The sequence below is a fragment of the Lactuca virosa genome, chromosome 3, assembly GCF_052849685.1.
Source record: "Lactuca virosa cultivar CGN04683 chromosome 3, Lactuca_virosa_CGN04683_v6, whole genome shotgun sequence".
Classification (NCBI taxonomy): domain Eukaryota; kingdom Viridiplantae; phylum Streptophyta; class Magnoliopsida; order Asterales; family Asteraceae; genus Lactuca; species Lactuca virosa.
The window spans coordinates 108,944,678-108,968,687 of NC_136428.1; the positions used below are offsets into that span (position 1 = coordinate 108,944,678).

Here is a 24,010-nt window from a genome sequence, read left to right on the forward strand (position 1 = left end):
CCCCGATAACTATCTATAATTGTAATTACTCTTCCGTTCAAATTAAATCACAACAATTATATAAAATTTGAAACCCTAACAGGTAAGCTATTATGACTTAGTGTATACATAAGGGTCATTTATAATTAAGATTTGTAAACTTAGAGTGAGTAATCCCGCCTCATTTCCTGTTCCTTGTTTGTTTGTGGATTTAGGGCAGAATTGCTCAGTTAAAGGTCTTACCAATCTTAATTATACATGACTTGTATACACCAAGCGATTATAGAGAGACCTAGTAAGGATCGTTTCATGAAAGTTTATAATTTCAAATTATCAGAACCCTCGTATTGGTAGTACCCGCCAATTTCGAATCAAAAAGGGGTTCGTAGCGATAATAACAGAATAAAACCAGAAGCGCTGAAAACTTAAGTACATAGGATATCATCCTAGTAATCATTCCTCCCAGAACGACTTAATATCTATTTCGTCGAGAAAATTTCGACATCCTCATTCGACATGGTTTGGCCTGGCCCTTACCATGTGAAAATTCTTATGTTGTATAAGAGAAATTTTTCCTTAATCAGCAGTAAAATGAAATTCTTCCAATCCATAACACAAAACCCTTAGGTTGTCTCTCATTTCAAAACATCAGAAGTACCCATACAAAGGGTACAACACCATTCTAGCCTACTCAGTAGACAGGAAACTTCAAACGAAAAGCATCGAAGTAGTCTTAGAAGTCAGTAACTACCGAAGTACCCCAATAGATCTCATAGGAAAATCATTGTACCGCAGGTCAAGTTCAAGAATAGAGACTAAGAACTCATTAAATTAATCTATCGCTGCTAAGTGTATACACGAGAGTGGTATATAATTTAGACTTAACAAGATTAAGGATGTGTAATTCCGCCCTATCTCCTGTTCCTTGTTTGGTTTTGGACCTGGGGCAGAGTCACCCATCCAAACGTTTTATGAAATCTAAATTATATACGACTTGTATACACGAGGTGATGGTGGTTGAGCCAAGTATGAATCTGATCATGAACTTCGGAGCAAAAGCCTTCATCATATATTCTACCAGGAGGAATCCAACGTGAGACCACGACAATGGGTCGAGCTACTAAATGACTATGAATTCGAAATTCGTTATCATCTCGACAAAGCCAATATAGTAGCTGACACCCTAAGTCAGAAAGAGTACCCAGGTCGTAGAGCCAATCATCGACTATGATAACCCATTCAAATCTGTCCACACAAAGTAAGGAGGCTCAACAAGAAGCCTTGAAACCTGAAAATGTGGCAAGTAGAGAAGATAACTAGAACATGTGAGTGCACGATATTCCAATATCTGTTATCTCCGCTGAGATAATAGAATCATCTCCTAGTTCAGGCAGTCACTCAAAAATCTCTGGGAACTAGATTAGTCATGCGCCTATGTGATCGACTATGGTAAAGAATGGGATACCCATTTACTAATTAGTCGAGTCCTTTATCACGCTAGCATTCAAGTTGCTCCATTCGAAACCTTCTGTGGTCACAAGTGTAGATCCTATCTGCACTGGACTAAATTAGGTAATATGCAACTAGCTAGAGATCCAATTTCCACACAACACCTTCACTGATCTGGAATCCATCCGAGAAACTACTAAAAACAAAATACGAATCAGGAAGCGACATAAAGCTTCCAGAGTTAATCAGAGAAGCTACGGCTTCGATAAAAGAAAACCCTTGGAATTCCAGGTTGATGACCTTGTCATATGAAGGTCTCACCCCGGAAGGACAAGATACGCTTGAGAAAGCGTGGAATACTAAATTCAAGGTACATGGGACCATTTCAGATTCTTACCAGAACCGGTCTTGTACTTATAAACTTAAACTACCATAAAAACTTAATAACATTCATCCCACCTTTCACATATCTAATCTAAAGAGGTGTCTATCCGATAAAACACTTGTTATTTCACTCGATGAAATCAAGTTAAAATAAAAGTCTACACTTTGTAGAAGAACCAATAAAAACCATGGATAGGGAAATCAAAAGAACCAAACAAAGTCTTATACTGTTAGTGAAGGTTTGCTGGATTACAAACCGGGGACCTGAATTCACTTGGGAAAGGGAAGATTAGACCTAGTCCATAAGTATCACTTTAGACTTAATTTCGGGACGAAATTCCCTCTAACGGGGGGATAATGTGACACCAGTCAAATTTAGGTCAAAAACAAATTGATCAATAATCGTAATTGGGATGAACAAAGTGGTAGAGATTGTAACAAGGTTTACAAAAATATAAAGAACACTGAAATCCGAGTTATAACGAAGAAGTTATGACCAATCGAAAATCTGCGACAAAACCGGCAAAACACTGTTCAGTGTAAAAAGTGAATTTTCGATAAAAAGGCTTTTTAGCCTTAACAATCTAAATGAAAGTTATAGAATATGTTAAACCGAGAACGTTAATAAAAAGAACGTAAAAATTTGACTTCGTATGAGGAAGTTATGATTTTTCTAAGTTTTGGTTTAGCAGTAGACAACTAAAAATTCAAAATATAAATCGATCGATATTTAGCCGACTCAACTTAAACGAGAATCGAAGGTCTCGTCAAAAGTAGTATAACGGTAAAAAGACAGACGAAAATGGACGTCGGATGAAGAAGTTATGAATTTTTAACGGATTTCCTGTCCCAGACTGTTAAAAATATAAATAGTAAAAATAAAATCAAAATTAGCCGACGAAGTCTAAACGAAAGTCATAGAGTATAATTTTACCTACGCGTGCATATAAAGAACGCTAAAAACGGAGCTCTTATGCGAAAGTTATGATTTTCGCAAGTTTTTGGCACAAAAACCGAGAATTAGTGGATAACCGGGAAAAATCGCATGGCCTCAATCCGGACACGTCACCCTCACATGCGAGCCTCCACGTGGCATCTTCTGATTGGACCGCAGGCTCGCATGTCACCTGCTGATTGGTCCGAAGTCGTCATGCTCCCTCCCCATTGGACCGAAGTTCGGTCCACTTAGAAGCCAACACGCGCCTCGCACCGGGTCCGAGCTTCGCAACCGGCTTAGACTTCGGCCTCGTGGCCTTCACAGCTAATGACGTGTGTCCTGCTGACTCGCCTTCGCATGAGCCAGGTGTCCGAGCCCTCGCCAGCTGTCCGGTGACTCACCTCCTCGGCTGAACCCTCGCACCCCTATATAAAGGGTGCGAGACTTCTCGGATTTGAGAGGTTTTTCACCCCAAATTTCACCATCTTTCACATTTTCACCCCGTAAACTTTCTCACCACCCCCCAAGGCCCCAGTATCGTGTCTAAAACCCGAAGCAAGCCCCGGAGCTCCGGAATTCTCGAGAAGTTAACCTCTCTCCAGTCGAAACTCTGCCCGATTTGAGTCGGTTTCTCGTCAAATAAACTCCTTTCTGGGAAACGAAACGCTGCCCGAATCACCGCTTATCAAAGTGAGTTCATACCCCTATAATTTACCTTTTTAATGGTTTTTAAATCCTTTTTAGGGGGGAATACAAGTTTAACACAATATTAAATTGTATTAATAACTGTATGTGATAATAATCACACAAAGGCTTTCCTTATGCTTTTAAGGATTACCAAATATTTCCAAAATGACTTAAAGCCATGTTAAATCTTTAAAGTCATGTAAACTCCGTTAAATTCTTTGAAAAAGGTTTTTAATAAACTATTTCAAATTATAAATGCTAAAATCATGTTTATATATGTATAAATATATAAATAAGATTTGAAGGGCTTAGGACTAATGAATTATATTATTTCATTTTCCTTGTTTGGATGTGGAATTAAGGTTGTGTTATTTGTCCGAAGGTCGTTTCCTTCTTAATTATATATATTATACATATATGAGTAAAAAAGGTTACTCCTTTCGGTATCATTACCTTTGTATCATGCTGAGCAAAGGTGTTCATCCATGAGAAATCATGCTAATCAGATAGAACATATAAATTATAATAGGTATAATTTATGATTCAAAACTAAATATACAAGTATGATTCACGATTATATACTTTCCAATGAAATTACCAACAATTCATCTACCTATACCAAGATATGTATAATACTTTTAATATAAGGATAATATATTAAAGAAGTAAAAATACATCATACCGGGTTTGCATTAACAAAGGTACTATACAGAGTACCAGGGTTAGCAAACACGGGGTAATAATACATCATACCGGGTTTGCATTAACAAAGGTACAAATACAACGTACCAGGTTTAGCAAACACGGGGTAATAATACATCCTACCGGGTTTGCATTAACAAAGGTACGATACAGAGTACCAGGGTTAGCAATCACGGGGTAATAATACATCGTAAATCTCGTTGAAACAATAAATTTGTGAGACTCTTCATGGTGTACTTATCTAAGTACGACCTTAAGTCCTGTCTTATTAACCAGAATCTCTTGTAGGGAGAGCGTGAATTTGTGTATAGATCTATATGGGACTGACAATCCCGTACCTTTACTGTTCGCTACAGTTTGGCCGGCAGGCCTAGGATGTCAAATACCATATCATTTTCGACGCCTGCAGAACGTCGCAGCAGGCATATCAGTCATATTAGTATGGTTAATAGAACTCACATGGATAAAACAACGAGTGAATTACTAAGTAATATACTTCTCTTAAAACAGTAAGAAAAGATAATTACATCCTGACCAAATATACATTCTGTTAGTTTTTACTTACAGTAAAAGCTACGTATCATGAAATCAAGTATGGTAAATACACTTGAACTTCTGGTTTTGGAACATTTAAAACCACAAGGCAGTATTATGGATAATATAATATTTTCCAGGATTAGTACTAAGGTTTTTAGTATAGAACAGATATAACTAAGAATACTTTTACAAAGGAAACGGTTTATGGAATTAAACTACTCTTACAAATGAAACGGTTTATGGGATTAAACCACTTTTACAAATGAAATAGTTTATGGAATTAAACTACTTTTACAAAGGAAACGGTTTATGGGATTAAACCACTTTTACAAAGGAAACGGTTTATGGGATTAAACCACTTTTACAAATGAAACGGTTTATGGGATTAAACCACTTTTACAAATGGGAACTTAGTCATTCACTTTCTGTAAACTAGTATAACATAAAGGACCTTTAGTGGTTAGTTCTATAATTCCTTAGTTTTTACATCAGAGTTATACATAAGTAATATCCGATTGACAGTGAAATGTGTGACTTCCGCCTTACTTCCTGTTCCTTGTTTGGTTGTGGGCTTAGGGCAGATACACCCATTTAACTGTCCATTCGATATTGGGTTATATATAATCAGTATAAACTAAGTAATTACAGAGGGAAACTATTAAGGTTATCAATCTATCACCTCAGGAAATATAGGATTTTCTGGAGGAACCAGTGAACTTATCCAAAGAACTTAGGGTATACTTAACAGAACTAAAATACTTATGAACTCACCAGCTTAAATGCTGATCTACTCTTTCCAAATAACTTGTATTCTCAGGAATCCAGTAGACAGGTACACTCCCGAAGCTTTTGAAAAGACTACCTAGTACCGTACCACGACTCTTGTCTTCTACTGTACCTACTTTGGTATTTGAATATGTAATGTTTAAACACTTATGTAAAACTTATACTTATTAATGCAATGGTTGTTTGTACTTTGATTACTATATTGCATGTGTTGTGATACTTACCTGAAGTCCTCCGCCCCCGAACGTTTCCGCCGTTCTGGTTTGGGGGTGTGACACCTTCTTTGGAGACATTCAATGGCGCTTGGCTTCCTTACCTATTCGTTTCGGTGGTTTGGGTTTGTACTCGGCATACGAGGTTTCCTCCTACGCATTTGTAGCCTCGAGGGCCCAATCTTGGGCATTACAAGACCACATCTTACGTGACAGTGGCGTATTTGGTATGGACTCGGATTACCTATGTGCTATGAATCATCTTCGTGATACAATTCCGGGATTTGACTGTAGGAGTTTCACTAATAAGGACATCGCCCCCCCTAAATCCCAAAAAGCTTTAGCGTGTTCCCTTTTTAGCAAAATCGTCCAAGATATGGAAGTCGACTTCAACATGACTGTCAGACAGAAAGCAGTCTTTGAGTGTCTACGGGCACCTCATGCTCAGGATTTTCTGCTAACTATCCCTATTGATGGTATTGGCCAGCATATGTCTCCTGTGGAGTACCGAACTATCCTTCGTTACCGCCTCATAATTCCCCTATTCCCAATTGACGAGATATGCCCAGTTTGCCGCAAGGCATGTTTGGATACCTTTGGGGAACACGCGGTTCATTGTAGAGAGCTCATTGGTTTCAAGTACAGACATGATGTGGTTCGGGATGTTCTCTTTGGTGCTTGTCGGCGTGCTGGTATTTCTGTGAAGAAAGAAGCGCCAGTGAACTTTTTGACGGACCCGCAGGATGGAAGGTCCACACTTAGACCGACTGACATTTTGGTCTTTGGATGGATAGGAGGGAAGCATGCGTGCGTGGATCTTACTGGGGTCTCCCCTCTCGCTGGTTTGGGGAGCAGGGGTTTCACAGCAGGGCATGTTGCTTTGAAAGCCGATGTATGCAAAGTGGTAAAGCACGAGAATGCATGTATAGAAAATCAACATGTGTTTGTACCTTTTGCATTCGATACATTTGGTTTTCTCGCACCAGAGGCGGTGGAGCTCCTCAATAGAGTCCAACGGGTCATGCATTCTAATGTCATATCTCTTAGATCCACAAATGTTGTTTTCAAAAGAATTGGTTTTGCCATCCAGAAAGGGCTAGCAGCACAGCTTGTTGCCCGTTTGCCTTCAATCGATATGTATTGAACTTTTATTTTTCAATCAATGAATCTAAAATGGGCTCTCAAAAATATAGATATGAGCAAAATATAAAATAAACTTAATATTGTATACTCTTAAATAAAACCTAAATCAAAAATTAATATTCACTAAAAAGTTGTCCACAAGTTATTTTATAAAATAATATTTTTTTTACAAACAAATCATGTTTTTGCATTAAATTCAAAAACTACATTACTTTACATTGTTGGTATTTAAATTAATTTGCATGATCATATAAAATAGTAACCATAATTCTTATGAAATGAGTTGAAATAACATAAGTCTTAATCAAACTTGAACATATTCTTCAAAGTTTAATTATATTTGATATAAATTTTAGTCAAGGTCTGTATCTGTTTCGAAAAAATAGACATTCAACTTATAAATCAAAAAGAATATACTGGAATGTCATCGATATTTGTTTTAAAAACATAAGTCTTAATCAAACTTGAACATATTCTTCAAAGTTTATTTATATTTGCATATAAATTTCAGTCAAGGCACGTATCTGTTCCGAAAAAATAGACATTCAACTTATAAATCAAAAAGAATATACTGGAATGTCATCGATATTTGTTTTAATAGTTAAAAGTAACACCAAATCTAGAATCATATTCAATTTTATTCTTATGCAAATTATATGTAAATCAAGGTCATTGAATAATATGATTCTAACATATGTTTAAATTATATTTTTCAAGATAGTATAATTTTATATATCAATTTAATGTAAAAATTATTATTTCATAGTTAATAAAATTTATATAATAATTTTCAACCATATATATTTATGAAAGATTTAACTACATCATTGTAAATTACGCAACACAGATTCATCTAGAATAATCAAACTTGTCGCATGTTACTCACCTGCTTAATCTGTCACTAAAATATTTCAAAATCTTATACTAAAACAAATAAATAGATTTTTTCTATTGACATTCTAAATTTAGCAAACGAGGTCGGCTGAAAATTGGTTTTTTCATAGTAAGCTTTTATACCTATTTAATCCAAACAAGAAATTTACAAAAATCTAAATAATTATTTATTAACCAATTATTTGGTGGCTTACAAGGTAAGTCAATAAGCCATTAACATCACATGTGTAAGTCATTAACCTCACATATAGAAGGTTCAGTAATCAGTATTCAAGTTTTTGAAGGTTACAATTAGGAGTTAGACAAAATACGTATAGTATTTCAATATTTTATCTTTAAAGGAAGAGAACATTCTTTACTATCCTAGCAAAAACGGAAGTCGCAGTGGACAACCGATAACCCATGTTAAATATTTATTTATTTTTTTTATATTCAATAAATCATTCATTTTTTACTACAATATATTACTTATTGTTCTACAAAGTTACATTTTATTAAAAAGACAAAATAAATAAATAAATAAATAATAACATAATAACGTTACTTGAAGATCTTGTTTTAAAATTGTTGCATCATTTTCATCACTTTACCAATCGAAACATTACCAATTGAGTTTCAAGTTATTGAACATAGTGTTGAACTTCGTTACCATTTTGTTCATGCATGTTCCTCAATTTTGTATAGCAGTAAAGTAAGAATTGATGTTAGTTGTATTTATTTTGGGAAAACGTTGGTAAAATTTTGAATTGTAGTTTACAAAAACAGTAAAAAATAAATAAATAGGAGATCGAATGTGTCAAAATTTTGCAAAGTGGAAGCCTCAAACTCATCATACCGAGCTAGTGGCGCAGTGTGTCGTGTGCTTCAAACCACATCGGTGCATGCCGAGGGCGTTGTGGTGCCGCTCCTAGTCTAAGAAAATATTTGGTCAAAGTACTAAATTGACAACTGTACAAAGCTTACGACCAGGTTGTTAGAAAGCAGATATTACATGGTGGTTGGACAAATAAATTGTTCACAATTCAGAAAATAAACGTAAAAGACACGTGTAACAAGTCGTGGGGCCCTTACTCTGTCACCACTCACCACCGATACCTTTTTCTCTCTGGATCGCTCGAATTTAGTATAAACTATCAAGTTATAAATAGCAATAAGTTGGTGAGCAAAATATATAATATACTCAATAAATACTTTATTTAATACTTCAAACCTCGTTTTCTTCCTTCTCAACAAATTCTCCGTCAAACCCCCTTCTGATTCCGATTCCAGAAGGGAATCGCCACCAACAGAATCCTCGTCTTGCATGTTTTTGCTCTAATCTTAAGTCAAAAATCGTTAAAATTCCGATCGATTGATATTTGTATGCAAAGAGTATGTGTTTTGATTCCAATTCAATTACTGTTTCACTGAATTATTGTGTTTTAACTTTTATTTAATCATTTTATGGATTTTTTTAAAGTACATATTCTCGATGATTAGTTCTCATTGGTTTTGCTTTCGTTACAATTTTGTAGACGACTTGGAAGAAGAATAAACAACCAGCAAAAGATTTCCTTCCACACGTCATTTTCCTTTGAGTCAACATCAAGAAAATTAAACATGGTGCAATCATTCGTTTCCAAGAACGATAGCCAAGAAAAACAGCCATCGGAAAACAACCGTGGTCTAGAACTCACGTTAGCGTATGGTGATTTTCCGGTGGCTTCACCTCCACAAGATGATGCTAATAATTCTAAGAATGTTGTTCATGATCAATCCAACAAAAACGATGGTCTAGACCTTGGATTAGGAACCTTACTTGTTCACTTAATCCCACCATCACAACCGGTTAACCACCTTGCACCCGGTTTGGACACAGCCTCTTTGATCAACGCCATAGGCCGAGACATCTCAATCACATGTCTACTCCGTTGCCCACGAACCACCTATGGTTCAATAGCATCACTAAACCGAAGCTTCCGAGAACTTATTAGAAGTGGTGAAATTTATAAACTAAGACAAGATAACAAAGTAATCGAGTATTGGGTTTATTTTTCTTGTCATTTCGCAAATTGGGAAGCTTTTGATCCATCTACCAAAAAATGGATGGAACTCCCTGTAATCGAGTCAGACCATTGCTTCCAGTACTACGATAAGGAATCCATAGTTGTCGGCACCAAGCTACTACTTCTTGGCAAAGATGTAATGGGCCATGCGACTTACATATACAACTTATTAACAAATTCATGGTCGTTAGGTAAGAAAATGATTGAACCCAGATGTTTATTCGGGTCAGCAAGTCTCAATCATATAGCAATCTTTGCGGGTGGCATTAATCAAATGGAAGAGATCGTGGACACGGTGGAGCTTTACGATAGTAGATCGGGAAATTGGGAGATGCTTCCAAGAATGATTAAACCAAGAAAAATGTGTTCTGGGGTTTATATGGATGCAAAGTTTTATGTCATCGGAGGGGTAGGGGATGGAGGGATGTCTTTGACATGTGGTGAAGAGTATGATTTTGATACGAAAAAATGGACGGAAATACCTAATATGTCTCCGGTGGATGCAAATGGTGGTTGGAGTGCACCACCGCTAGTGGCGGTGGTAGATAATGAGTTATATGCTGGTGATTGGGGTGAAATGGTATTAAAAAAGTATGAGAAAGAGAGGAAGGAATGGGATTTTATAGGGAGGTTACCAGAAAGGGCACATTCGGTGAATGGGTGGGGGGTGGCGTTTACAGGATGCGGGAATCAAATTATTATTATTGGTGGACCTCGGAAAGACGATAATAGTGTTGTGGAAATATATTCTTGGATTCCGAGTAAAGGTGTGCCAGAGTGGAGCCTTATTGGTCAGAAAAGATGGTCATATAATAACTTTGTTTATAATTGGGCTGTGATGGGTTGCTAATAAAAAGAAGTTTTAAATACCATATTAGCGATTAGGTATAGATATATCAAATGGTTTATGGTGTAACGACATCAATTTCTATATTGGACAAATGATATAGATTTATAAGTACAATTAGTTAAATGCAACACTTAGCCGTTCTGATTAATATTTAGATGTTGTGGTAAGATTGCGAACAAGTTACATACTTAAATAATGATCTATGTTTAAGTTTATAATTTGGGTTTGTTAGTATAGGCATGATTAAGTGAACGAAAACGCTGACCACTTTATGGGTAGACTAATGAAGCGAAATAGTAAATCTTATATATATTGGTTATTATAAGCAATTGCATCAACTCGGGTACGAAAATTAAATCTTACAATTCCATTATAGACATTGTTATTTAAGTAGATGCATCAATTAATCAGCTCGATGATAAAGATAACAATCAAAGTAATATGTGAAAAGTCAAAGAACATAATTAAGTGGTAAAGTACATACATATATAGTGGCTGGCTACAAGTTTTGAGAAATTACAAGATCGTGGTGATGGATTTAGCTTTTTATATAGGATTTGTAAGTAGATAATTCCACTAAACAAAAACTGAGATGCTTTTGTCTCTAAAGGATACTATCACCCACACCTATACCCTTTCGAAACACCCACGCCAGTTAATATGTAAATAAATTCTACATCATGCATTGATTTTGAGTTGGAGACTAGATGGTGTTATAAGACATCGGGGTTATCAAATTGAAGGCACTACAACTTGCCATAAAAATATATTATACTTCAAAGTTCTACCCATCTAAGTTGTCTTACATATGATAAATCTCTTAGGGTTTCATGAACCGTATGGAATTTATCAATTGCATTAATGGTTGATATTTGCAGAAAGTAAAATATTGCCAATAGTTACTTTTAAATCTCACAACTTAAGGCGAAAAACGTTATAATTTGGAGATGGAAAATGGAATCATTAAAGTCTAACTATAAAAGTTTCCCACAAACTTCTTAATCTAATTGTATAACCTTATCTCATTATCGTTACTAAGGTTACACTTAGTTATATTGCTAATTTTAGAAATGATGGTAGTGTTGAACAGTGGAGATTGATCTAAGGGCGAAGTTTTGGAGTAAAGCTTTGGTTAACAGCTAATGTAAAGTTGTTGTTGGAAGCTTCACTGATCTCCCCCTAAGTCGGCAGCATCTAAGTCAGCAACATCGACAGTCGTCATTCTATCTTTGCTTCTCTCTCTATATTTGCTTCTCTCTTTTCTCTGGTGTTTCTCTTTCACATGCAGAACATAGCATGAGGGTGTGCATCCACCATCTTCGTCGTTTGCTTTCGATCGCATGAACACACCACACCATACTACATCATTTTGTATCATATTTGCAATATATTGTCCAACGTTCTTAAACTTCAACTCATAAATTGATTTAATGTCAAGATTTTTAACTTTTCATTATTATCTTCTTCCTGCGTCACATCTTTATGTCCAATATCTACAATACTATATATATTATAGTTGCAAATGAAAATTATATAAGAGGAAGATGATAGTGAAATTCTTGAAAATCTTGGAAGTAAATTAAATTACCAATTGAAGAACATTGGACGATTACAATTAATATATGATACAAAACGATGTAGTATGTTGTGGTTGGGGTACTTAGGCTTATAAACTATTGTAAGGTATATATATATATATATATATATATATATATATATATATATATATATATATATGCGTGTGTGTATGAGAGAGAGAACATACAAACTAGGACGGATACATATATAATTAGTAGATGCATATACATATATGACAATATAATTTTTCTAAAAGTAAGTACAATTATGTTTGCTTTTATATCCTTCTTTCTTGCTTTTCCATTTAAGCTTTTTAATGAACCCCAACGTTCAATAATTCATATCAATCAAACATAATAAAACAAAAGTTAATTACCAAATCACCTCCGTAGTAAATATGAGTGTCATGTCATCATATATTTACGTAAAATCATAAAAAATAGTGGTTTTTTAAGATGCTAGGTTACAATATGTAGATACCATGGTCGGTATGTTTAAAAGTATTATAACACGACGCTTTTATTGCTCTCCCACAACCCCGTTTTCACGGTTTAGGCTGCTCCCATTTCGCTCGCCGCTACTACGGGAATCGCTTTTGCTTTCTTTTCCTCTGGCTACTAAGATGTTTCAGTTCGCCATAGGACAGAGGTCTTCTAAACCTTTGGTATAGGTTCAAATCCTATTGGACGCAATTTTTTTCCAGATATTTTTTTAGATTTAGATATCAAAAAATAAATTTTGAATGATTTGACTCCGAAACGCTTGAGTACCCTTTTTATTTTATTTAAAAAATTATTGAAAAGGGTGATCAATTTGTTTAGGCTGCTTGTTCAAAAAATATTAAATGTAAATAAAAAATGTAGCGTATTATGAATTAAAAGCAAGAGTTTTTCATGTATTTGATATGAACTTTAAATTGAGGATCATGTAAAGAAGGCAATTACGATAATGTATCACTGATTTCTTGAGATACATTAAAACCTGATAGATTTAATATGATTTTTAAAAGATAGATACCATATATTTTGAAATTGTTATTATAATAGGATTTCTTTTTGAAAATTTGAATTGAAGTAGATTTGTTACAAAAAAAAATGAGAAATGATAGTGTTATCATAAGTCGTTGGGACTTAACGCCGTCTCTGGATGTCTTGTTTGAGTTAAGCCTGATAATCACAACAAAGAAAGAATAGACGTCAGTCGTCGTCCGGGAGGGGATCTCGGAACGAAACTCTGACCATCTAGTCAGTATCTAGATGAGGAGAAGAGTTCATTTTATACCTGTTGTTGCGGGGATAGACCTCCGACAATACCTTTTGTCCTTTTTGAGCCGACAGGACGTAGAGGCGTCTTACTGGCAGATCATGCTCCACTAGCGGTTGCTCGCTATTGGCGTAGAACTATCAGAGGGCAGCGTGTTGAGCACTACAAATGTCGCTCTGGAAGTCGTTTGGTACTATTTTGTCTTGTTGTAGACTAGAGCTCCTCGTTCTTGGTCTGGCCTTGGTGTTAAGGCATCAATACATAAGTGTGAGGTCGTGGAGGCGAGGGGCCGGGCCTAGCACTTGTCTAGCAGCGACCTTTGAATAGGTCATTCTTAGGTAACGACTCATCTTTGACGTATTCCTAGTGGGATACGTTAACAAGTCCCCTAGGCTAGTAAACGTCAGTGTCTGCTTGAGTTAGTTGAGATGCTCTAGCTTAGACCTAGACACGTGTTTAGTGGGGATGGCTTATAATTCATGCAAACGTGACTATGATTCCTGCGGGAAATCCGAACGATTACAATGATGAAATCGTCTGTGCCGACGGTTTCATCTTTGTAATCGTTCGGATTTCCCGCGTGCATTTAAAACCTTCCTTATCCTTATCGGTTTCCTTTACTTCTGTCATTTCTTCCTTCTTCTTTCTTTTCCTTTCTCTTTCCGTCTTGTATTTGGTCATTGGTGTACAATACTGCTCCGAATACTGGGATTGTGCCCTCTCCAAGCAAGTTTGTAGATATACAGGGTCGATTTGGTTTCCTTCTCGAGCAAGGGGTCGAGTACCCTCGAAAGGGGGCTGTTATATCCCGGCTGCCGGAAGGCAATGTCAGAGTCCTTATACCGATTTTTTAGGTGGGGCTCCGGCTGTCGACAACCAATTTTTTGACGACATCATGCGCCAGTACGGCTTCTCCATCGACGATCTAACCCCCAATGTCATCAAAAAGATAGTAGACTTTGAGATGATGTGTCGAGCGTTGGGCGTGCTTCCCTAATTTTGGGCTTTTAAGTATTTCTTCAACTCATCAACCCAGTTTGGGGTGCACACATTCTCTCAACAAATGGATATCCACGTGTTCATCATAAATCAGAAGGCCTCCAAAAATAACTGGAAAGATAAATGGTTATGGTTGAAACGAGATTTTTTTGGCTATGGATATCCCCATAAAACCAACTTCACTGATCGGATACCTGCCCTATGGGGCGCTCGAGACTATGGCCAACGCGCTGAAGACCATTTCTTTTAAAGGTGAGGACTTGGAAGATTGCATGATGGCTGCATTTGGGATGAGCATCGCCAAGAGGGCGCATGGAATGATGCCTCAGTTCGTCGTTGAGAAGGATGGTGAGTAACTCTCCTCCCCCCTCTCTTTTTTTTTCTTTTCTTTTTGGTTTCTTTTGTATGTACATCTTTATATGGTGGGTTCAATGGTGAGTGCTTCTCCCTAATTATGTTGTTTTGTGTTTCAATTGCAGGTCGCAAGAGGGTTATTCCTTTCGAGATGGTCTTGAGGGGTCGGTTCTAGGGCAGCTTTCAGCACCGATAAGTGCCCTTGGTGGAGGTAATTCCTCCACCAGTCAGGGTTAATCGTGCCTTGGTTCTCGCTGGGCCTGCTGTTGTTCATGTGCAAGGATCCGGATCGCAAGCTGACCTGATGCTGGTTAACGCTCCTTGTGGGGGGAGTGTCGTGCGACAATACTTTGCCTTCTGATCAGGAGGATGAGCCATCGACTGAGTTGGTGACTAGGGAGGGCAGTTCGGCCTCTGAGCGGAGGTTGGCATGGTCGGAATCCCCACTCATAGAAGGCACTGTTGCTAACTATATTAGTCGGTGCCTCCGTAAGAGGCGACCCATGGATTTCTTGTTAGGGTAGTCTGAAGTTGTTGTGCTAATTCCCGATGATGACCCATCAAAACTATCGGAGGGAATAAATGAAGAGACGACAAAACAACCTCGTGAACCCAAGAGGGGGCCTGAGGACGCTACTACCCCTTCAGAAGGTGTCTTTGGGCAGGTTTCAGCTGATATCTGCTAAGTTGCTCCTAATCCAACTCTGCTTTTGGCAAAGGATGGCGTTGTTGCAGGTTCTTCCTTTGCTCCTTCGGCGACCCCTGGTATTTACGTGCCATAATGGGTTCTTACTCGAGAGTCCCTCCTTACACAACAGTCTTCTGCGTACAAATGGGGTTTCCATGCCTTTCCTCTGCAACTACTGAAGCTTTGGAGCTTCTCTCCAACTCTCACATGTCCAATAGCCTTCAGTATGCAGCAACTCAAGTTGCTCCTTATATGGTTCCTGCTGTTCGGCGCTTACGCCAAGTTAGTTCGGATTCTTGTGAACTTTCTTCTGTTCGGTTCGAGCGAGATGATATGAGGGCAAAACTGTTGGGTATGGAGAAGGAGAAACGTGCATTTGAAGAGCGTTATGAACTTCTGGCTGGGGGCAATGGGGTCTATGGAGGAGCAGGTGGCGACTTTAGATGGGGCAGTGGAGCGTTTCTCTCAGTAGATTGAGACTTTGGTTGAGGAAAAGAAAGCATTGGAAGCTCAGGTGGAGATAGGACGGAGCCAGTTAGAAGTCAATGAAATAAGGAGGATGTGGCGTGGTTCTTGCAGAAGGGCATCGTCCGTGTTGTGGACAAGGTAGTTGAGAGCACCAAATTTTCTTTAGGCGTTAGGCATATGAAAGCAGCGTGCATGGCTGCTAGGGTGGAAGGTAGGGTAAAAGTGATTAAGGATCAGATTACCACTGGAAAGTTCATATTTGGAGAACCAAGAGCCCTTCTGGAACACACCCAGGCGATGTATGCTGAGGTGAAATATTTTCTTGAGATGGATTGACCTGTTACCTCCACCTTGTGAGCTTGACATGGAAGGCCTTCTTCATTTGTACAACGACTTTGATACTAAAGGAAACATCCTGAGGGTAACACTTCTGGGACTGGGCCTTCCTCCACCCCTCCTGGTATGTAATTCCTACTCTCCTCCTCAAGTCCAGAGTCTGTCCGGCAAACAATACACTTTTTTTTCTTTTCACCTTGTTTGTTCTTTTTTTTAATGGTATTTATGCAATGGGTTATTTTCCATGCCTTTTCTTGTTATCCCAGATGGTTTGTGTTGGCTATCATGGTGTTTTTACCCTTATTCTCCCTTTCTGGGGTGATTCTTCCCCGGGCTTGTTTTGGCTATAGGGGTCACCCGGGATAAATCTACCTTACCTTGTGAAGGGTTTAGTTATAGTTCCCGGTGAGTATTTTGTTCATTTGGTGGCATGGCTACACTTGTTGGATTTGTCCCTCTTGCGACCTTAGGAATCATATTCATCTAGAGTCTTTTTGTCTTATTCTGGGAGCTCGCTTCGTGAGCTTGGGCTTAGTCCTTTCTTTACAGTGTCTTGACCAGTTTCCTTTGTCAGGGTGTCCTTTGTATTTAAGGTTTACTGATCACCCTTTTGGGACTTTGTTCTATGTCTTGGGTCTCGAAGGTTCATACTCCGAGCCCAATCATCTAAGTAATGCCAAGATCGTCACCTCGAGGCTTGTGGACTTAGGTGCTATTTGATTCAAGGGAAATGTTAAGATCCTTTGAAGCCTTTATTTTTGTTACGGTAAGGAGTTGTGGCTCTTTTGGCTTAACTGACACGTTATAGGGAAAGGTTATGAGCCTTTGAAGTCTACGGTTGCATTCTCACAGCAGTTCCGCTCAAATGATTTGGATGGTCTGTCCTTGTTATCATTTGGTAAACATCCACAACCTTTTATGTGAATGATATCAAGCTTGAGTTGGAACATTCTAATAGTTTCCCTTTTTTTATTTTTTTTTGAAATGTCAATTTCATGACTTCATTGATAGTGTTTTGGGATCATCTATATCATTTCGTAAGTAAAGAAAGGGAGATGGTTGTAGTCTAGCCAAGGCGTGGCTCTTAGGCTGGCTTACTTGGATTTGATTATCCATTCAGAGTTTGATCACATTGCCCTTACCCTAGATGTGCTTTGTTTGGGCTTTTCTCCTTGCTCTAGAGGTGGTGGCGTAGACCGCGTGTGGCCCAAGTCATGGGAGTGAGTTCTTCGTTCTGAGATCTCGGGGCATGAACTCCCCCTTCATATGTGTTTACGGTCCTTCTTGTACATTCCCTAACGGCACCCTTCTTGTTGAGCCCTCTCATGTCTGAATGTTGTTTCGTCTCGTTGGTGTTCTCGCAAACATTTGGCGTTCGCGACAACCTGTTCGTAACCCTAAATGTTGACATTGATTTTTTGTCTCTCCTTAGGTTGTAGGGAACTTCTCCAACGGGGGGTGGTCCTATGGCGCCTATGCCCAGGCATCCCGGATATTCCCCGGGTGTTTTTTCTTGGGGTTTGACCATGTTCATGTACCTGTTAGGGCTTAGCGCTCCTGGCTGAGTTGTCCTCTTAAAGACGATTCTCAGACCCCCTTGTGTTTTGCTTCTATCTATCTGCTTCTTTTCTGGGGGCAAGTGTTTTTCTTTTCCTAAGTGCGTTCGCCTTACCATAACTCTCAAGCCTCCCCGTGTGCCGTTGTTTGGGGGATTGACTGGGAGTGACTCGTACGAATTGTGGTGTGAGTATGATTTGAACCAGTCGGAGACTTCCTTTGCATTGGCGATTTGTTTTGAGTTGACCTCTTTTTTGGTTTTCTTGTCGAATGATGTTGCTTCGGCGCTCGTAATTTCCTCGTGGGGAGCTCGCTCGACCTTGGGATCCCTGTATGTGTCTGACAATCGTTGCTCTATGTCTTGGTGTCCCCGAATCTTGAAGTTTTTAGTCTTGTAGCTTAGGGAGGCACACTGAGGGTCGGCAAGTGTCTTACTTTAACTTCCCGTTCTTTGCACGGGTTCTTCCCAAGCTTTTCTTTGTTTGTTGTGTTAGTCGTTGGGTGTGGTTCTTGGACCTTGTTCTTTATTCTTTCTAGAGCCTGGGGGTCTTTTTGGTGTTGTAGGGAGGCATGTCGTCGCTCAAGATGGGGTGATTGATACACTACTGCTGCCATCCACCATGTCTTCTTATTGTCGGATGGTGTGTAAGTAAGCTTAAGGAGATCAAACCCTGGTGAGTGTTCATGCTAGCTATCATTACGACTTCCGATATAATTGTATTGCTGCTACTACACCCTTCCCCCTGATTTTTTTCAACCAAATCAGTTTCTCGCATGCCGTCTTAGTCTGGTATGGTAGTCGCAGTGATCAGATGCTTCTTCATTTCACGACTTGTTCTTTGTTTCTTTGGAACATGTGATTTTTCCAATGTAGCAAGGCTTGGCGGAGCTGTGTGTTGGGGTTGAAGGCGACGATTTTGGCTAACCCTGTGCTTCTACTAAACTCCACCATACCATGAATAGTAGATTCTATGGTCCAAAGCTGGAAGGGGGCCGGTCATAATGGGCCATGCGACTTACATATACAACTTATTAACAAATTCATGGTCGTTAGGTAAGAAAATGATTGAACCCAGATGTTTATTCGGGTCATCAAGTCTCAATCATACATCAATCTTTGCGGGTGGCATTAATCAACCTGAAGAGATCGTGTACACGGTGGAGCTTTACAATAACAGAACGGGAAATTGGGAGATGCTTCCAAAAAATGATTAAACCAAGAAAAATGTGTTCTGGGGTTTATATGGATGGAAAGTTTTATGTAATCGGAGGGGTAAGGGATGGATGGATGTCTTTGACATGTGGTGAAGAGTATGATTTTGATATGAAAAAATGGACAGAAATACCTAACATGTCTCCGGTGGATGCAAATGGTGGTTGGAGTGCACCAACGCTACTGGTGGTGGTAGATAATGAGTTATATGTTGTTGATTGCGGTGAAATGGAATTAAAAAAGTATGAGAAAGAGAGGAAGTAATAGGATGTTATAGAGAGGTTGCTAGAAAGGTCACATTCGGTGAATGGGTGGGGGGTGGCGTTTACAGGATGTGAGAATCAGATTATTATTATTAGTGGACCTCGGAGAGACGATAATAGTGTTGTGGAAATATATTCTTGGATTCCGAGTAAAGGGGTGCCAGAGTGGAGCTTTATTGGTCAGAAAAGATGGTCTAACAATAATTTTGTTTATAATTGGGCTGTGATGGGTTGCTAATAAAACGATGTTTTAATTACCATATTAGCGATTAAGTATAGATATATCAAATGATTTTTGATGTAACAAAATTAATTTCTATATTGGACAAATGATATAGATTTATAAGTACAATTAGTTAAATGCCACACTTAGCCATTCTAATTAATATTTAGATGTTGTGGTAAGATTGCGAACAAGTTACATACTTAAATAATGATCCATGTTTAAGTTTATAATTTGGTTTTGTTAGTATAGGCATGATTAAGTGAACGAAAACGCTGACCACTTTATGGGTAGACTAATGAAACAAAGTAGTAAATCTTATCTTGGATTTGATAAGCAATTGCATCAACTCCGGTACGAAAATTAAATCTTACAATTCCATTGTAGACATTGTTATTTAAGTAGATGCATCAATTAATCAACTCGATGATAAAGATAATAATCAAATTAATATGTGAGAAGTCAAGAACATAATTAAGTGGTAACGTACATAATTAAGTGGTAACCCGGGAGTTCTTTGCAATGAACTGCATGCTCGCCGAAAGAGTCCAAACATGCCTTGCGGCACACCGGACATATCCTATCGGCCTTCTTATTCGTTGTATGATGATAACTAAGAAAATATTTGAAACTACTGTAGATATTCCAGTAAACAAAAAGTGAGATGCTTTTGTCTCTAAAGGATACTATCAGCCACACCTATACCGTTTCGAAACACCCACTTCTGTTAATATGTAAATAAATTCTACATCATGCATTGCTTCTGAGTTGGAGACTAAATGGTGTTATAAGACATTGGGGTTATCAAATTGAAGGCACTACAACTTGCCATACAAATATATTATACTTCAAAGTTCTAGCCATCGAAGTTGTCTTACATATGATAAATCTCTTAGGGTTTCATGAACCGTATGCAATTTATCAATTGAATTAATGGTTGATATTTTGTAGAAATTAAAATATTGCCAATATATTACTTTTAAATCTCACAACTTAGGGCGGAAAACGTTATAATTTGGAGATGGAAAGTGGAAAAAGGAATCATTAAATTCTAACTATAAAAGTTTCCCACAAACTTCTTAATCTAATTGCTTAACCTTATCTCATTATCGTTACCAAGGTTACACTTAGTTATATTGCTAATTTTAGAAATGATCGATGGTAGTGTTGAATAGTGGGCGAAGTTTTGGAGTAAAGCTTTGGCTAACTGCCAGTGTAAAGTTGTTGTTAGAAGCTTCACCGATCTCCCCCTAAATCGGCAACATCTAAGTCAGTAACATCGACATTCGTGATTCTATCTTTGCTTCTCTCTTTTATCTGGTGTTTCTCTTTCACATGTAGAACATAGTATGAGGGTGCGCATCCATCATCTTTGTCGTTTGCTTTCGACCGCATGAACACACTGCTAATAGTTGTTTTCCCGTGATCAATCATGCATTGAGAAAGCTTATATATACAAAATATAATACAAGCCTTTTGGGCCAAATACACATTGTAATGGGATAAGTATACAACATGGTATCTGCTAACATCCTCCTGCAGTTTGATCGGGAGGAGAAGTGCGAACGTTTAAACTGGTCTTGAAGTCATTGAAGAGCTGTGAAGGAAGGCCTTTTGTAGATATGTCAGCATACTGAGCGGATGAGGGGACGTGAAAGACGCGAACAATGCCCCTGCAACCAGTGCACGAACAAAATGAATGTCAATCTCTATGTGTTTCGTCCGTTGGTGCTGCACTGGGTTATGTGTCATATACACAGAGCTGATTTTTTCATAGTAGAGAATGGTAGCTTTGGAGGGAGGACCTCGAAGTTCACGAAGTAAATTGCGAACCCAGCAAGTCTCGGCAACGGCGTTGGCAACTCCGCGATACTCAGCCTCAACACTTGACTGAGAAATAACCCTTTGGGGTTTAGAAGACCAAGAGATCAGATTATCTCCAAGAAAAACACAGTAGCCGAATGTGGATCGACGGGATACTGGACACCCACCCCAGTCTGCATCTGAGTAGGCACGTAGATCCAATGTATGGGATACATGTAGTTGCAAACCATGATCCATAGTACCACGAATGTAGCGTAAGATACGCTTGAGAGCATGAAGATGAGGCTCGCAGGGATCATGCATGAATAAGCAGATATGTTGAACAACATAGGCAATGTCTGGTCTAGTGAATGTGAGATACTGAAGTGCACCAGCAAGACTGCGATAAAGTGATGGATCTGAAATGGGGGAACCTGTGGCATCTAGTTTATGATTGGTCTCAGCAAGCGTACAGGTTGGATTGCACTTTGTCATGTTCGCCCGGTTTAGAATCTCAGAGGCATACTTTCTCTAAGAAAGGAAAAGACCACAAGAGGAGCGAGTAGCGGAGATCCCCAAAAAATAATTAAGCGCTCCAACGTCAGTCATGGTGAACTCTCTCCTGAGCTGATCAATCATAGACAGTAGAAAAACAGAAGATGAAGCTGTCAGAATGATATCATCAACATAAAGTAAGAGGTATGCAGTGTCGGCTCCGTGACGATATATAAAGAGAGATGAGTCAGTGAGACTGTGCTGAAACCCCAGGCGCAGAGCATGCTGAGAAAAGCGCTGATACCAGGCCCGAGGGGCCTGTTTTAGACCATAGAGGAACCGCTGAAGGTGGCACACATAATCTGGATGTTGCGGATCTCGAAAACCGGGAGGCTGGTGCATGAAAACAATCTCCTGAAGATGGTCGTGAAGAAAGGCGTTCTTCACATCGTGTTGGTGAATCGGCCAGTGTCTGCAGATAGCTAGACTGAGAACGGTCCGTATGGTGGCTGGTTTTACAACTGGGCTAAACGTCTCATCACAATCAACGCCTTGTTGCTGACTACGTCCATTGGCGACCAAACATGCTTTATAGCGTGATAGAGAGCCATCAGCATGAAATTTATGTTTGAAGAGCCACATAGATCTAACCACATTCGCCCCCGGGGGTCGCGGAACAAGGACCCAAGTGTGTCATTTGTAATAAGAGCATTGTATTCCTCATTTATGGCTTTATGCCGGTTTGGGTCTTTCAAAGCCTATAAGTGAGACCTCGGGACAGAGGAAATAGAGGAAGTATGGAGGCTGAGCCGAGTGATAGGTTTGGAAATGCCACTTTTTGATCTTGTGTGCATATGATGGGTTGGAGGTGGATGGGGTGGAGGTAGTGGGGGTGGTGGTGGGGTAGGAGGAGGTGGTGTTGTAGGCGGGGTGGGAGGTGGTGTAGGAGGGGGTGGGGAGTTATGAGTGGGATGAGAGATAATTGGGGAGGAGGTAGTGGTAGGAGATAAATCTGGCGATGGTTGGGAGATAATTCAGAGTCATTGAGGAAATTGTATGATGGGGGACTTAAGGGAGTAATCGAACCAAAAGGAAATATGGTCTCGTCAAAAGTGACATGACAGAAAAGAATGATTTTTTTAGTAGAAAGATCGTAACAGCGAAAACCTTGATGGTAGGTGGGGTAGCCAAGGAAGATACAGGGTGTGAAGCGTGGTTGGAGTTTATGTATAGTGGTTAGGTGAGGAAAACAGAGACAACTAAAGACGCGAAAGTGATCATAGGTGGGATGGCGTTGAAAAATCCAATAGTGGGGAGTGTCATTGGATATGGAGGCGGATGGAAGGATGTTGAGTAAGTGAGGATCCATGTGAAGGGCTTCAGGCGAGAAAGTGGGGGGGGGGGTATGGGAATGAAACAATAGCATACGCATCATGTTATTTGTGGTACAAATCATACGTTCAGACGGACCATTTTGATGAGAGGTATGAGGGCATGAGAAACGGAAGGTAATGCCATGAGAAGCGAAATGATTATGAAAAGATTTATTATTGTATCCCCCCGGTTGTTGCATTGAAATTGTTTTATGGTGCCTCCAAATTGGGTTTTGATTATATTAAAGAGATGAAGAAATTTGTCAAATACTTGAGATTTGTGTTTGAGAGGGTACACCCAAAAAATATGAGTGTAATGATCTAGAAATAAAGCATAATAACGTAAACCACCATTACTAGTAATAGGAGATGTCCACAAATCAGAATGAATTATTTCAAAAGGTTTAGACACAGTAGAATCTGATAAATAAAAAGGTAATCTAGTGTGTTTGCCAAGTTGACAATCTTGACAAATAACATTATTTTTTGATAAAGAGCAAGAAATCGAGCTATTAGATGCTAATTGCTTCAAGACTTGATCGCTGGGGGGACCGAGTCTTTGGTGCCAAGTGGAGGAGGAAGTGAAAACAAAAGCGTGACTACTTGATCCGGTAACAGGATATAGCGGCCCGGAGCTGTCACAATGGATAAGAGGGCGGCATGTCTGATAATCAAGAACATTAAAACCGTAAGGATCAAAATCAATAGAACAATTATTATGTGTAGTAAATTTTCAGACAGAGATGAGATTTTTAATGATGTTGGGTGTTATGAGCACATTTTCCAAGTGTA

The 24,010-nt window shown here is 38.8% G+C and overlaps 2 pseudogenes; one reads left to right on the forward strand and one right to left on the reverse strand.

Moving 5' to 3' along the window:
* The first annotated feature begins 9,309 nt into the window (after window positions 1-9,309).
* On the forward strand, window positions 9,310-10,605 carry LOC145163914 (F-box/kelch-repeat protein At1g26930 pseudogene; annotated as a pseudogene).
* A 10,511-nt stretch (window positions 10,606-21,116) lies between these two features.
* On the reverse strand, window positions 21,117-21,845 carry LOC145163915 (secreted RxLR effector protein 161 pseudogene; annotated as a pseudogene).
* Between the last annotated feature and the right edge of the window lie 2,165 nt (window positions 21,846-24,010).